Source organism: Bos taurus, chromosome 21, assembly GCF_002263795.3.
Source record: "Bos taurus isolate L1 Dominette 01449 registration number 42190680 breed Hereford chromosome 21, ARS-UCD2.0, whole genome shotgun sequence".
Classification (NCBI taxonomy): domain Eukaryota; kingdom Metazoa; phylum Chordata; class Mammalia; order Artiodactyla; family Bovidae; genus Bos; species Bos taurus.
The window spans coordinates 8,675,483-8,693,049 of record NC_037348.1 but is presented as its reverse complement, the minus strand read 5'-3'; the positions used below and the strand labels follow the sequence as shown (position 1 = coordinate 8,693,049).

The 17,567-nt window shown below is 41.0% G+C and overlaps 1 pseudogene; it reads left to right on the top strand.

Moving 5' to 3' along the window:
- The first annotated feature begins 7,975 nt into the window (after positions 1 to 7,975).
- LOC112443368 (uncharacterized) lies at positions 7,976 to 8,074 on the top strand (annotated as a pseudogene).
- Positions 8,075 to 17,567: the final 9,493 nt, after the last annotated feature.

Genomic DNA, 17,567 nt, shown 5'->3' with positions numbered 1-17,567 from the left:
GGGAACATAGCAGAAGGCATGGTTCCTAATTAGTTTAATTGAGTGATTGTGAAATAAAGCAAGAAGGGATAATTGAATGGATGAGCTAATTGATTAACTACTAGATTGAGTGCTGTTTCAGAAAATGTTATTAGGAATATGTGAAGATAGTGTAGAATGAGAGACAGTGTATGTTAAGAGCATGCTCTTTGGACTTGCCCATGGCGTACATAAAATATAATTTATTTAATCATTCTTTATTGATGGACATTTAATTTGTTCCTATTCTATTCTAATAATGAGTACTATTACTCAAGTAATAAAGCAATTAATATCTTCTGCACACTTTGCAGAACATATATGAATACTCATATAATTTAAATTTCTAGAAACAGAATTGCTTGGTCAACCAGCAAATGCATTTTGAATACACTTGGATACTTCAAATTACCAGTTTATACCACTACTAACAATCTACAAAAGAGCCATTTACCCGCACCTTTACCGATGGTGGCTATATTTAATTTGTAATTTTTTTAAATGCTGGTGTCTTAATGTTTTAATTTACATTTTCTGGGTTACCAATGAGGTTTAACAAAATTACCACTTTTTAGTATTTGTCCTTTTTCTATGGCACAGGCTATGGCTGTTCTAGATGTCATTTTTTTTTTTTTTTAATTTGACAATGAATCTTGGAGATATAAGGCTTTAAGAGCTGCTCTGTTCTTTATAATGGCTACATAGTAGTCCTGTGTATAACTGTTTCATAATTTATAACACTACTCCACCAGTCATAAACCATCTCTAGGTTTCCTCCAATATTTTGCTATTAAAAACAATCCCTTTGTAAATGTCCATGGTCAATACTCCTCATATATAAAATTTGATTTGTAGAAAAAACTATCTATAATGGAATTTCCAGGACAAAGTGTCTAGGTTTTTTCTTTTTTTGAAAGCTGTTGCCAGGCCACCTTTTATGTAAGTTATATCAATATGTAATGTCTGTCAGTGATCTTTCCTAATTTTCCCATTTGGGTCATTTGTCTTTATTTCACTGATTTCATATGCTTTGGAAATTAGCTGTTTATTGGTCCTATGAATTACAAATATTTTCTCCTGTATTTTTAAATTTTTGACTATTTTTTAGCTATATGGAATATTTATATTTGTATAAGATTAAATTTTGTTTTTGTCGTTGTTCAACCCCTAAGTCATGTCCAAATTTTTGTGACCACATGGACTGTAACATGCCAGGCTTGCCTGTCTTTTACTGTCTCCCAGAGTCTGCTCAGATTCATGTCCATTGAATCAGTGATTCAATCCAACCACCTCATCCTCTGCTGCTCTCTTCTCCTTTTGCTTTCAATCTTTCCCAGCATCAGGATCTTTTCCAATGAGTTGGCTCTTCACATCAAGTGGCCAAATTATTGGAGCTTCAGCTTCAGTCTTTCCAATGAATAGTCGGAGTTTATTTACTTTAGGACTGACCGGTTGGATCTCTTTGGAGTCCAAGGGACTCTCAAGAGTCATCTTCCAGCACCACAGTTCAAAAGCATCAGTTCTTTGGGGCTCAGCTTTCTTTATGGTCCAACTCCCACATCTGTATATGACTACTGGAATAACCATATCTTTGACTATGTAGACCTTTGTCAGCAAAGTGATATCTCTGCTTTTTAATATGCTGTCTAGATTTGTCATAGCTTTTCTTCCAAGGAGCAAGCATCTTTTAATTTCATGGCTGCAATCACCATCTGCAGTGACTTTGGAGCCCAAGAAAATAAAATCTGTCACTGCTTCCACTTGTTCCCCTTCTATTTGCCATTAAGCGATAAGACCGGAGGCAATGTTGAGTTTCAAACCAGCTTTTTCACTCTCCACTTTCACCCTCATCAAGAGGCTCTTTCATTCTCCTTCACTCTCTGCCGTTACCGTGGTATCATCTGCATATCTGAGGTTGTTGATATTCCTCCCAGCAAACTTGATTCTAGCTGGTGTTTCATTCAGCCTGGCATTTTGTGTGATGTACTCTTCATAGAAGCTAAATAAGCAAAGTGACCAATAAGCTTTGACATAACTCCTATTCCAATTTTGAACCAGTCCATTGTTCCATGTCCAGTTTTAACTGTTGCTTCTTGACCCGCATACATGTTTCTCAGGAAATAGGTAAGGTGTTCTGTTATTTCCATCTCTTTAAGAATTTTCCACAGTTTGTCGTGATCCACATAGTCAAAGGCTTTACTGTAGTCAACAAAGTGGAAGTAGATGGTTTTCTGGAATTCCCTTGTTTTCCCTATGATCCAATGAACATTGGCAATTTTATCTCTGGTTCTTCTGCCTTTTCTAAACCCAACTTGTACATACAGATGTTCTTGGTTCATGTGCTATTGAAGCCTAGCTTGAGAATTTTGAGTATTACCTTGCTAACATGTGAAATGACTGCAATTATACTGTAGTTTGAATATTCTTTGGCATTACCCTTCTTTAGGATTGGAATAAAAAGTGACCTTTTCCAGTCCTGTGGCCACAACTGAGTTTTCCAAATTTGCTGGCATATTGAGTGCAATATTTTAACAGGATTATCTTTTAGGATTTGAAATAGCTCAGCTGGAATTCTGTTACCTCCAGTCTCTTTGTTAGTAGTGATGCTTCCTAAGGCCCACTTGACTTCACACTCCAGAATGCCCGGCTGTAATGAGTTACCACACCATCACGGTTATCTGGGTCATTAAGACCTTTTTTGTACAGTTTTTCTGTGTATTCTTGCCACCTCTACTTAATATCTTCTGCTTTTGTTAGATCCTTACCATTGCTGTCCTTTATCATTCCCATCCTTGTGTGAAATGTTCCCTTGATATTTCCAATTTTCCTGAAGAGATCTCTAGTCTTTCCCATTCTGTTGTTTTCCTGTATTTCTTTGCATTATTCACTTAAGAAGATATTCTTATTAACTTTATCACCATTTTAATTTGAGAATTCACATTTTTGAGGCATACTCAAAAAGGTCTTCCATACCCCAAGGTTACATTTAAAATTCCTTCTGCAGTTTCTTACAATACTTTTATAATTTCACTCTTTGGCTTTTAACATTTTAATATATCTGGGATTTGCTTTAAGGTAAAGTACAAAGTGTGAATCCAATGTTTGTTCATCTTCAGGGGAATACCTAGTCATCCCAATACATTTATTTTATAGTGTAAGACATTCTCTAGCCAGCTCCTTCCTTATTCTGTCCATTTGATGGTTCTTAGGCAACCTCACCTCCTCTTTTCAATAAATGTAGTGCTTGCTAGTTGGCTTTATGTATGCAGGATTCAGGGTATCACTCCTCCAGTATGAATTTGTCTTTTGCTCCAGTCTGTGCTGGGGCTTCCCTGGTGGCTCAGTGGTAAAGAACCCACCTGCCAATGTAGGAGATGTGGGTTGGATCCCTGGGTGGGAAGATCCCCTGGAAGAGGAAATGGCAACCCCACTTCAGTATTCTTGCCTGAGAAATCACATGGACAGAGAAGCCTGGTAGGCCACAGTCCATAGGGTCACAAAGAGTCAGACATGACTGAAACGACTTAGCACACGTCAGCATCTCTGTAATGAGAGCAAGAAAAGGACACTTTAGACACATCTTCCTTTTTTTTCTAGGACCTTTGTCTTAGAGCTGCCTCACTCCTGCAGATTGCTCAGATAGCTTCTTACGTATTCTCCCAGTCTCCACTCTTGCTTCTTTCCAATTGTTTCTCTATCCTGCAGGGCAGGTATGTTCAAGTCCCCTCCTTGATTAGAATCCACTGAATCGTCTCCTTGTCTCCAGGTCAAGACCACCCCGCTCCCTGATTTGCCCATAGCTTCCACTCTGCTCATGTCCTGTCCCAGTAACTTATGTTCGTCAAAACCCAAGATGCAATTCCATGCCTCGGTGCCTTTGCATGCGCCGTTTCCTCTTCCTAAAGCAGCCCTGCTCTCTTACCCCTCTCCCCAGTGCTCTGCTCTGCTCTCCCACAGCTCCTGTATTTCTTTCTCTCAGGGCATTTTCTCTGCTGTAATGTTGGCTTAGGCATCTGCCTTCCTGAACTCTACTCTGAGCTTCCTGTGGGAGAAAAAAAAAAAAAGGCTCTTTCTGCTCCAAAGCCCATAACCAACCATCGTGGGCATGTGACAGACAGAAAATGGGCCAAGGACAGTATAGAAGCACCTTGAAATGTTTATAGAACACCAAGAGGGTATCGTTAAGGGGTTATTAATGCAGTGTGGGAAACTGCCCGGAGGAAACACCTGCAGAAGCTTGGGGCCTGTGACTTTACTGCCAGGCCTTGCCTTGTGTGCTTCCAGCCGGCGTTACATTACACGTGAAGACTAATCTCCTTGTTCATTTTATGACTGCTGCTTTACCAAAATATCCCCAGGATGCTGTCTGAACACCAGAAAAGTGGTTTTTCAGCTTATTTGGGGAAGCCAAACAGAGACCCAGTTTCATTTCGCAGTAGGAATAAATACCCTACCTACCGCGCTTTGCTTCCAGCTGGAAATGGACCAGGTGGCTGTGTATCCTCTCATGTTTGAAAAAGAAGAAGTTGCTGGCTTTGTTGCTTATGTCTTTAGGTCAGCCGAGCCAGGACGTCAAAGTTCCAGGGCAAATATATATTACACGCTGAGCCCATATCTAGAAAGAAGGAGCAGCAAGAGACAGATGCTGACACCATATGAGCAAGCCACAGCACAGAGCTCTGAATAGTACCTCACAATTTGGTTTTCTTCCAACAGAGCAGCACATTAAGTTAGGCTATTAACCCAGATGAAAGGTTTCAGATTTATTTCATTGGCAGATGGAAATTAAGTTGCAGAAACTCAATCAGCACAGACTAGAGAATAGTTAATTTCATTTATTTTTAATTACCCAAGTAATCCATGAATATATTGTCACTATAAAAATGGAAACAATACAGATAAAGTTGAAGTCCCTCTTGACCACTCACCACTCTCCTCAACTGCCCTCTCTGGGATTACTGCTGCTATCAATTTGAAGTGTCATCAGACATATGCCTGTGTGTACACACGAGCTCACACACACATACACACCCATGAGCACACTCATGCACACACAGAAATGTTTTTAAAAAGTTATTTAATCTTAGCTTTTCCGTGGCCCCAAGATCAGATCAGATCAGTCACTCAGTCTGAGATATAAGATCAATGTGGAGGACATCAGTGGTTATCATCCATGGACCATGTCTAGGGCGTAGAAGAATTTTGAAAAGAATATTAGGTGGTGAGTGATGGTTTTCAGCGAAAGTTATTGGACCTCATATCTGTGGAGAGAGAGAGAATTGACATGTTTTTGTTCACTCAAACCAAGGAAAGGGTTTCAGTGGGGCCACTGAGAGTTTGATATGTGTCCCTGATATGATTGTAACATGGAGTCATTTGCTTTTGCAGTTACTTTCTTATAAAATCCTTTTCCCACTCTCAAGGTTAGAAATATATTCTACTGTTTTTCTAAAGCTTTTGTGAAGTTTTAGTTGTTTAGGAGTTTGATTTGTCTAGAATTTTGTTTTCAGGGTATGAGAGAGTGGACTAACTTTACTTTTCCTCTATTTTGATTAATTTGATTTGGATACCAAATTATTTCAACACCATTCATTACACGCTGGCTTGGAAGTCCACTTTCAGTATACATTAAAGTTGCAATCATTCACCAGTTGCTTTCTGAATTGTATTCTGTAGCATTGGTCTTCTTGTCTACTCTTTCTGAGCGTATTTCTTAGAATCCAGTAGTGCTTCCCTTTCATGAAGCTGAGCTCCTGACCCCAAGAATGGTACCTACAGGTCACTGTAGTGAGGCCCTGTAGTGAGGCAGGACGGGTGCAGCAGGTATCTGACTCAGCCCCCATCACTAGGGCAGGCCCTTTTGAATGCCCTTTTCCGGACCCCTCTGCTCAGAATTCTCAGCATCTCTGGAAAACATTTTGCCTCTGGTCCAGAGACACTTTGCCTAACAATTGACACTTCCTACTTCTGCTTCAACATCCCAAGGGAATGCCTGATGGAGCTTCTGTGAAGTGACACGCTGCACGCACTCCTCAATCCCCTGCCTTCAACCCTGGGTGCCACATGGCTGCCCCTTCCGAGAATGCTTCCTTACTCACTTACTCATCTTCTGGAGGGCTCAGTGACTCTGTGTTTTCTCACTTCTTTTTCCAGCACTGTCTTCCTTGAATCAGGCATGAGGTGATGATATGCCAGTGCAAGACTCTTGGAGGAATGGACACAGACACACTCTTCTGTGATTCTTGCTCACTGTCCGGCAGACAGCAGCGGGTGGTGCTACACCCCTCACCACCCGGACATGCCTAGAGCTCTCATATATCCACAGCTTCAGCTCTCACAGCTAAGATATCTGCTTTCTGCCCCCAGAGTTTATGGGATCAAACCATGGCTTACTCATCTCTACAGTGGGGTGATGTTGTGTTCTTTACAAGGCTTTCATGAGAATTACTGAGAGCTTATTGTAAGGAGTCAATAGAAACCTCTTATCTTTCCTTCCCCTCTTCCTCACCCAGATGAAGCACCACCTCTTCTCTGAAACTTTATCCACTATGTCACTGTGCTAATCCACAATAATCTCTCCATATGAACTTCTATCAGTGTCTGACCTTTTATTATTTTCTTTAGGGAAAGGCTTCTTTTTTCAGACAATAATTTAAGTCATAGTATCGTGGACTCTGACTTAGCTATACTGATCATCTCAGAAATGCCTATGGAAACTGAATTAGGAACACTCCAGAGGGCTGGCCCTACATATATTTCACAGCTTCAATTAATTATAACCATCAAAGTGAATGGGATTTATAAACTGTTTCATAACATACCTATGGCAATGTGATCAGAGGGGAACCTGGACATGCCATTATAAAATTAACATGTCAGAAAATGCACAATTAAATAATGCCTTTGCTCTTATAAAGAAAGACACAGAAACATGATTTGGTGACATTTTCACACTTGGTAATTAACTTTAGTCAAAGAGCAGTAGAGTTGTTAGCTTTATTTTCTGAAAAAATTGTAATTTCAAGTTGGATATGCATTTTTGTTGACCGTTAAGTGTGAGGCTACTTGAAGTAAAGTCAAGCAGAAAATAGGACATTGTATAGGAAAGGAAATGAAAAGAGGAATAATTGTGTCAGCAACCAGGTAGATTGGGGTGTTAGGGTTCTCTGCACTGATTCCAGAGAACTCATAGGAGAGAGAGAGAGGAAAGTAGGTGGTAGACAGATAGAGATACAAATGTAAGGAGAGTTATTACATAGAATCAGCTCATGCACTCATGGAGAATGACAAGTCCCAAGACCTACGGAGTGATTCGGCAGGATGGAGACTCACGAGAGTGGATGGAGCATTTCTGACAGCAAGCAACGGTCAAGCTCCCAGCTTGAGAGCAGTCAGGCAGAAGAAACTGTCTCTTACTCAGGACAGTCAGCCCTTCCTTTTGTTCTATTCAGACCTTCAGCTGTTTGATCAAGGCCCACCCCCATCGGGGAGGAAATCTGCTTTACACAATCTACTGATTTTAAATATTAATTTCATGAAAAACACTCTCACAGAAATACCCATATTAATGTTTAACCAAATACCTGAGCACCTCTCGCTCAGTCAAGTTAACACAAAATTAACCATCATACCTGGCCAATATATGTTAACAGTTCCTGCACTGGGACTTCTGTATCCGCACCTGTGTGTGTGTCTATATGTGTATGTATAGTGTTTAAGAAATGTGTTCTTCTGACTTGTTTTTAAAGCTCCCCTCTTGGATTCTTGAAATTCCACCATAGATTATTTTTTTAGTTGAGGTCAAATTCAGATAACATAAAATTAACTATTTTAAAGTATACAATTCAGTGGTATTTAGGACACTCCCAATATCCTACAACAATGACCTCTATCTAGTTTCAAAACATATTTGTCTCCCCAAAGGGAAACTGTATGCCCATTAAGTAGTCATAACCACGTTCACTTTGCCAGCACATATACTAAAATTGGAACAATACAGAGAAGATTAGCATGGCCCCTGCACAAAGATGATTTTCCTGAAACATTCCATATTTTTATTGTCATAATAAGTGAAGTAAGTCAGAAAGACAAATACCATATGATATCACTTATATGTGGAATCTGTTAGTAAAATATGACACAAATGAGCCTACCTATGAAATAGATACAGACTCACAGACATAGAGAACAGATTTGTGGCTGCCAAGGGGGTGGGGGATGGCGGAGGTATGAAGTGAGACGTTGGGGTTAGCAGATGTAAACTATTACATACAGACTGGATAAGCAACAAGGTCCTACTGTATAACACAGGGAACTCTGTTCAACATCCTGAGATAAACCATAATGGAAAAGTATATAAAGAATATAAAAATTTATGTATGTGTAAAAATAGTAAATCTCTGATATTCATAGACTTAAAAAAGTAGGGATTCCCCGTCCTCCCTTGACCTAGCTCCTGGTCATTAATACAATTTCTGTGGCTGTAGATTTGTCTGTTCTGGATACTTCATATAAATTGAATCATATAATATATTGCCCTTTATGTCTAACATCTTTCTCTTATCATACTGTTTTCAGGCTCATTCTTTGTAGCCGGCATGTATCAGTACATCATTCCATTTATGACTCAATTCCCATTCTATGTATACACCACATTATGTTTATCTGTTCATTCACTGATGGGCACTTGGCTGATGGGCCTTTTGACTATTGTGGATAATGCTTCTATAAATAAGAGTAGCATTCCTGTGCACAGTGCCTTTTCAAGGGTGTACAAATATCAGTTTAAAATCCTACTTTCAGTTCTTCTTGGAATTTCCAAAGACTGAATTGCTGGGTTATATGGTAATTCTATATTTAACTTTGAAAAATTGTTTTCCCCATCATAAGAAATCAGGATGACATTTAACACACACACACACACACACACTGAGAGGTTGCAATCTGCCATTCTAAATGCTTGTGATGGCAAGTCCATCTGATATTGTAAGTACGGCAGAGGCCTCATTTAAAGGTAAAAGGATAAAGCTACTTTATTCCACTTATCCTTTCTTTCTCTCCCCATCATGTGATACCAAACTCAAACTTTCATTGGTACAGGCCGTGTATGACTTTTCCTGTTGCCTCAAGTTCAGCCAACAATGGACTCTAATGCCCTTTGTCACTTTATAACATTCTGGGATAGGAGACTTACATAGCCCTCAGGGTCTTTATGAATGGTCGCCTTCCAGTTCTGCAAAAACTCAGCAACTCACCTGGAGAAAGAAATAACTGAGGTTTCTGGGGTCAATCTTGTATAGGAGACTTACATAGCCCTCAGGGCCATTATGAATGGTCGCCTTCTAGCTCTGCAGAATCTCACCCAGAGAAAGAAATGACAGAGGCTTCTGGGGTCAAGCATTCTAGCTTGACATGTGTTCTCAGCTGCAGAGCTGAGTTCGTGTCCTGGTTACCCTCCAGGGCTGGGGTCAGGCAGAGGTAGCCATGAAGGAAGCAGAGAGGAATGGACTGGGGAGTCCCTGAGAACTCATAAAGCCTTCACAATCAGCACTCTAACTTTGCTAAACCAGAAAAGATTTCCCTTCCAATAAACATGGTTTCAGTTAAGCTATTTAAGGGATGTTCTTTCAGCAAAATTATTAGAGACGAAATAAAAATCACTCAGTCTTGAGAGAAGAGAATTGGTCACGTATAAAATTTTGTTCTTCATTCTTAAGAAGCTAGACCACAGATGAAGGCTTAAAGTTTTGGCTTCAGACTCATTCATAAGCCAGCATAGTAGAGCAACTGGATCTGTCCAGTAGCCAGACAACACTAATACATACCTATTCTCCTGATTTTCTCCAATATGGCTATCTCTCTTTGGTCTGTAGACATCTTAAAAAAAATAGACCCTTCCTTGAAAAAGATTGATGAGCCCTCATTGTGCTGTGCTGTGCTTAGTCGCTCAGTCATGTCTGACTGTGACCCCATGGACTCCATTGAGCCCTCCAAGCTCCTCTGTCCATGGGATTCTCTGGGTTGCCATGCCCTCCTCTAGGGGATCTTTCCAACCCAGGAATCAAACCCAGGTCTCCCACATTGCAGGTAGATTCTTTATTGCAGGTGGATTCTTTACCATCTTAGGCACCTGGGGAACCCAAGAACACTAGAGTGTGTATCCTAGTCCTTTTCCAGGGGATCTTCCCAACCCAAGAATCAAACCACGGTCTCCTGCATTGCAGGCAGATTCTTATCAGCTGAGCTACTAGGGAATACACCTCTTTAAGAAGGACTAAAGAAAGTTCAGTCATCTTAGAAGTCTTCCTACAGTATAATAAAGAATCTTGACCTCATTACCCAAAGATATTGTTGTATGTGTGTGCTCAGTCACTTCACTCTTGTCCGACTCTTTGCAATCCTATGGACTATAGCCCACCAGGCTCCTCCGTCCACAGTATTCTCCAGGCAAGAATACTGAAGGGGGTTGCCATGCACTCCTTCAAGGGATCTTCCCGACTCAGGGGTCAAACCTGCGTCTCCTGCATTGCAGGCAGATTCTTTACTGACTGAGCCACTGAGGTAGCTCATATTCTCGAATATCAGAATATCAATTTTGAAAGATAAATATAAAAAAGGGGAGATACCATCCACTGTTTTTTACATAAATACAAGCTCTTACTTTTGTCAGAAAAGATAGTACACACACACTGGGATTCTGGATTTCAAGATTTGCCTCCAGGGAAAAAGAATTAAAGTTCACTGGACGAGTTATTTAAATCAAGTTCCCTTCCTCTGACCAGCAGGCACTATGCGGACTTCCAGCTGAGACGCTGGTCCTACAGCTCTTACTACACCCGCCCATCCATTTCACAGGACCCAGCCTTGTATTACAGGAAACGATGCAGGTGAATGGCAGAGCTTAGGAGCCAAGACTGCATTGTTCTCTTCTGTAGGGGAAAGCCTGAAGCAAAACCTAATGACGTGTTCAAAGTGAAGTTTCTTTCTGAGTCATCCTTTGCTGGACAGAGGGTATAGTGACTACATGCTGATTACATCATTCATCAGGAGGCTGTGAACCTTTTGACAATGTGAAGGCGACTGACAGCGATACTAACATGACACAGTACAAGAAAGGGTGATGCAGGGGGTGAGGTTGCTTGGGACATACGGGTGAGCTCTGAGGACACAGCAATGGACCTTGGAGACCTCACAGGTCCCTCTAGGAGATCCAAGGATAGGACTCCCACCAGCTTGCCTGAGCCACTGAGCAGAAAGTCCGTCTCCACCGTGGGTCTCCCACTGCACAATCCAGACTTCACTACTTTACCACATACACTATTTCATGAGAAGGTGACTGGTCTTATTTTTCCCACCTCTTGGAAGATTGGTGGAAGAAGTGATGGGCTGAGTGCCTCGTTGCCTGCAGTCTGCCCCCACCCGCACACAGCCCCAGAGCACGATGCCACCACAGTCAGCAGTGCTGAACTCCAGCGTTTGATGTGTCACTGTTCCCACAAGGAGCAATGCTGATTAGAGAAACGAGCATTAATAACAGTCCCCCCACCCACTGAGGACCTACTGTGTGCCAGGCTGAACGCTTCACATCCATTCTCCACCAGGAGGCAACTATAAAGATGAGTCCAAGGAAAACCAAACAATGTCATTAATTTCAGCATATAAAACCACACCATTGAAAACCCTCTCATGAACCATGAGTGTACCACACTTACAGAGTGCTGTAATCTGAAGTCTCCCATTCATAGACTGTTTTTGTTGTTGTTCCAGAGATGTTTAAGCAAACCTACAAGTTCATTTATACTAATGCCTTAAGGACTGAATTTAAAAGGATCATTTTCCCATAGTCAGAGGAGAGTCAGAAAATGTTTCAGGGGGACTGGAAGAGTCTTCACTGGGCTAGTGATCTCAGTGAACATCTTTCACGTGGCGCTAGATTTATCACATAGTACTACTACTACTAAGTCGCTTCAATTGTGTCCAACTCTGTGCAACCCCATAGACAGCAGCCCACCAGGCTCTGCTGTCCCTGGGATTCTCCAGGCAAGAACACTGGAGTGGGTTGCCATTTCCTTCTCCAATGCATGAAAATGAAAAGTGAAAGTGAAGTCACTCGGTCGTATCTAACTCTTAGCGACCCCATGGACTGTAGCCCACCAGGCTCCTCCGTCCAAATACTGTTTAGTTTAATGTTAAAAACATACTATTTTTCAGATGAAGAATCAGAGGCTCAAGAAAGTTAATTGATTCAGCCCAGGTCTCAAAAATGGCACAGGGCAGAGTTGGACTGTTAAGCCCATGGTCTGGGGGCTGTCTTCCCTGAGTCTGGCTGAACAGCCTTTCTCAGGAAGAAAGAACTGGTCTAGCTCTTACTGACCACAACCTGACCCAAAGCCATCCCTTCACAGCCAGCTACAAATAGCATCAAGTGGTTGAGAAAATTGCATTGGGGCATCTGACTTCCCAAAGGCAGTCCTTGGTTCTCCCTCATAAAAAGTTTTTCATTTCCCGAGTCCACTAATGTGAGTTGGATTGCAGAACCAGGTGAGGCTGAAACAAGAAACTCACGCTCCACCATCAATTGTGGTCAGATGATCCGGAAGACTTGAGAAATCAAGGGAGGAACCACACGTACTGGGTAACAATTGACAAAAGCATTTGAGTCGGCCTTTGGCCTGCATTCCCTAGTATTTCCAGGCAGAACTGAGTGACTCACAATGTAGGGAGAGAATCATATTCCTTGGAAAGCATTTCAGATTTTTATACAAGCATTTAACTAACTTGCAATTTTTAAAATGTGCTCCAAAGCACATTGTTCACATTAATATGTCTTCTGGGGGAGACGCCCCATATCAGTCAGTTCAGTTCAGTTCAGTCACTCAGTCATGTCCGACTCTTTGCAACCCCATGAATTGCAGCACACCAGGCTTCTCTGTCCATCCCCAACTCCCGGAGTTCACTCAGACTCACGTCCATCGAGTCACTGATGCCATCCAGCCATCTCATCCTCTGTCATCCCCTTCTCCTCCTGCCCCCAATCCCTCACAGCATCAGAGTCTGTTCCAATGAGACAACTCTTCGCATGAGGTGGCCAAAGTACTGGAGTTTCAGCTTTAGCATCATTCCCTCCAAAGAAATCCCAGGGCTGATCTCCTTCAGAATGGACTGGTTGGATCTCCTTGCAGTCCAAGGGACTCTCAAGAGTCTTTTCTAACACCACAGTCAAAAGCATCAATTCTTTGGTGCTCAGCCTTCTTCAGAGTCCAACTCTCACATCCATACATGACCACTGGAAAAACCATAGCCTTGACTAGCCAGAACTTTGTTGGCAAAGTAATGTCTCTGCTTTTAATATACTATCTAGGTTGGTCATAACTTTTCTTCCAGGGAGTAAGCATCTTTTAATTTCATGGCTGAAGTCACCATCAGCAGTGATTTTGGAGCCCAAAAATATAAAGTCTGACACTGTTTCCACTGTTTCCCCATCTATTTCCCATGAAGTGATGGAACCAGATGCCATGATCTTCGTTTTCTGAATTGAGCTTTAAGCCAACTTTTTCACTCTTCTCTTTCACCTTCATCAAGAGGCTTTTTAGTTCCTCTTCACTTTCTGCCATAAGGGTGGTGTCATCTGCATATCTTAGGTTATTGATATTTCTCCCAGCAATCTTGATTCCAGCTTGTGTTTCTTCCAGTCCAGCGTTTCTCATGATGTACTCTGCATATAAGTTAAAAAAGCAGGGTGACAATATACAACATTGACGAACTCCTTTTCCTATTTGGAACCAGTCTGTTGTTCCATGTCCAGTTCTAACTGTTGCTTCCTGACCTGCATATAGGTTTCTCAAGAGGCAGGTCAGGTGGTCTGGTATTCCCATCTCTTTCAGAATTTTCCACAGTTTATTGTGATCCACACAGTCAAAGGCTTTGGCATAGTCAAGAAAGCAGAAATAGATGTTTTTCTGGAACTCTCTTGCTTTTTCCATGATCAAGCAGATGTTGGCAATTTGATCTCTGGTTCCTCTGCCTTTTCTAAAACCAGCTTGAACATCTGGAAGTTCATGGTTCACATATTGCTGAAGCCTGGCTTGGAGAATTTTGAGCATTACTTTACTAGCATGTGAGATGAGTGCAATTGTGCGGTAGTTTGAGCATTCTTTGACATTGCCTTTCTTTGGGATTGGAATGAAAACTGACCTTTTCCAGTCTTGTGGCTACTGCTGAGTTTTCCAAATCTGCTGGCATATTGAGTGCAGCACTTTCACAGCATCATCTTTCAGGATTTGAAATAGCTCAACTGGAATTCCATCACCTCCACTAGCTTATTCATAGTGATGCTTTCTAAGGCCCACTTGACTTCACATTCCAGGATGTCTGGCTCTAGGTGAGTGACCACACCATCATGATTAATTGGGATGTGAAGATCTTTTTGGTACAGTTCTTCTGTGTATTCTTGCCACCTCTTCTTAATATCTTCTGCTTCTGTTAGGTCCATACCATTTCTGTCCTTTATCAAGCCCATCTTTGCATGAAATGTTCCCTTGGTATCTCTAATTTTCTTGAAGAGATCTCTAGTCTTTGCCATTCTGCCCCATATAGTGCAGGATGTTAGAATGGCACCTTCTTCTCAGGTCATGGGAAGACATTTTCTGTGAGCTTCAGTGATACACATGAAAGAAAGGGTGTTCATCAACTCGCCAGTGTTTCTTTATGATTATTAGAGAGCTGTGTCTTTCTTTCAATCCCCCGGAGAAGGAAATAGCAGCCCACTCCAGTATTCTTGCCTGGAAAATTCCACGGATGGAGGAGCCTGGTAGACAACAGTCCATACAGTCGCAAAGAGTCAGACACGACTGAGTGACTTCACTTTCACTTTTTGATCTTTGAGAAGAATATTGTGAAATATTTCTGACATATAAAACTATGGAGAAAATAATATAATAAATGCAAGGGTATCTGTCTTTCAGCTTAAGAAATAGAACTACACTAACACACCTTGAGTCAGTTATGTTCCCCATCTGATTCCTCCTGGGAATGCCCATCATACCCGGACATCCACAATCCTGCACAGCTAAGCAATACTGAGTATCATTTTGCACAACTGCATGCTATGTAAATAGTATATTGGTGACATTTTTCACAAGTTTCATTTTAATTTAATTCAACTTTATAACCTCAGATATGCAGATGACAGCACACTAATGGCAAAAAGCGAAGAAAAACTAAAGAGCTTCTTGATGAAAGTGAAACAGGAGAGTGAAAAAGTTGGTTTAAAACTCAACATTCAGAAAACTACTATCATGGCATGGCATCTGGTCCCATCACTTCATGGCAAATAGATGGGGACACAATGGAAACAGTGACAGACTTTATCTTTTTGGGCTTCAAAATCACTACAGATGGTGACTGCAGCCATGAAATTAAAAAATGCTTGCTCATTGGAAAAAAAGTTATGACCAAGCTAGACAGCATATTAAAAAGCAGGGACATTACTTTGCCATCAAAGATCCCATCTAGTCAAGGCTATGGTTTTTCCAGTAGTCATGTATGGATGTGAGATTTGGACTATAAAGAAAGCTGGGCCAAAGAATTGATGGTTTTGAACTGTGGTGTTGGAGCAGACTCTTGAGAGCCCCTTGGACTGCAAGGAGATCCAACCAGTTCATCCTAAAGGAAATCAGTCTTGACTATTCATTGGAAGGACTGATGCTGAAGCTGAAACTCAAGTTCTTTGGCCACCTGATGCAAAGAGCTGACTCACTGGAAAAGACGCTGATGTTGGGAAAGACTAAAGGTGGAAGCAGAAGGGGACAACAGAGGATGAGATGGTTGGATGGCATCAGCGATTTAGTGGACATGAGTTTGAGTAAACTCCAGGAGTAGGTGATGGACAGGGAAGCCTGGCGTGCTGCAGTCCACAGGGTCGCAGTGTGAGACACAACTGAGCAACTGAACTGAACTGAATTTAAAAGTTTTTAAATGATTTCAGCCTCAAAGGAAAAATAAAAAGAATCATCCAGGTTGATGCATATAGTTCCAGGTCATTTATCGTCACTGTTGGATAGTATTTCACTACACAAACATACTTTAGGTAATACACCATCCTCTTGTTAATACTGAAGAAGTTTCTAATTTTTTGCTCTCATATATGAAGCTGATATGCATGTTCTTACATCCTGTTCTGTCATTCTATCACTGAATGCATTCATATATTTTCTATTTTCATACACTTTCTATTTTCCATGTGTTTCCTCAGGCACATATATGAAATTTTCTTTTGGATGTTTCCTAGAAATAGGATTGCTGGATCACAGGGTATGTTCATTTTCATCTTTATTTCATGTGGCTAAACTACTCTAAAAACTGGTTGTATACAACTTCTGTTTGTGCAAAGTATGACTTCCTCTTTCTCCACATTCTCATCAACACTTAGTATTTTCAGTTTTCAGCCTTTGTCAATCTGATGCCAATCTGACTATCTTTTAACTTTGTGAAAGTTGCTCAGTAATGTCTGACTTTGCAACCCCATGGACTAAACAGTCTATGGAATTCTTCAGACCAGAATAGTGAAGTGGGCAGCCATTCCTTTCTCCAGGGGATCTTTCCAACCTGGGGATCGAACCCAGATCTCCCACATTGCAGGCATATTCTTTACCAGCTGAGCTACCAGGGAAGCCCAACTTTGTATTTCTTTAACTTTGCATTTCCTGGTTGTGATGAGGTTAAGTTATTTTTTTTTAATGGCTCATTTGGGTATCAGAGAAGGCAATGGCACCCCACTCCAGTACTCTTGCCTGGAAAATCCCATGGACGGAGGAACCTGGTAGGCTGCAGTCCATGGCGTCGCTAGGAGTCGGACATGACTGAGCGAATTCATTTTCACTTTTTACTTTCATGCATTGGACAAGGAAATGACAACCCACGCCAGTATTTTTGCCTGGAGAATACCAGGGACAGGGGAGCCTGGTGGGCTGCCGTCTAGGGGTTGCACAGAGTCGGACACGACTGATGTGACTTAGCAGCAGCATTTGGGTATTTTCTTTTACAAATTATGTTTATATAATTTGCTCATTTCCCTAATAGGATTATTTGTTTTCTTATCATCCAATTTTAAATGTTCTTTATATGCCCTATGTATACATTGCAAACATCTTTACACCTTATCCTTGCCTATGGTTTTCTCCCCCCACCCTTTGTTTCCTTCTGCCTTGAAACAGACTTTCCATAATTTTAATCAAGTTGAACTTATCAGTCATCTTTATGTTTATCCTCTTTGTATCTTTAAAAAAATTCCTGCCCTACCACAAGATCACAAAGATTTTTTATTAAATGTTTTCATAAAAAATCAATATTCTCATATTTTATGTCTTTATTGTTCCTAGGTTGATTTTTACATATGGTGTGAGTTAAGGATAAATTTCTTTTCTTTCCTTAATAGATAACCAATTGCTCCAAAAGATTTGTTAAATGGACTGTTCTTTTGACACTGATTTACAATACAACCCTCTCATATATCAAGTTTTTGTTTAAGCACTAGATAGTTACTGAGGTCA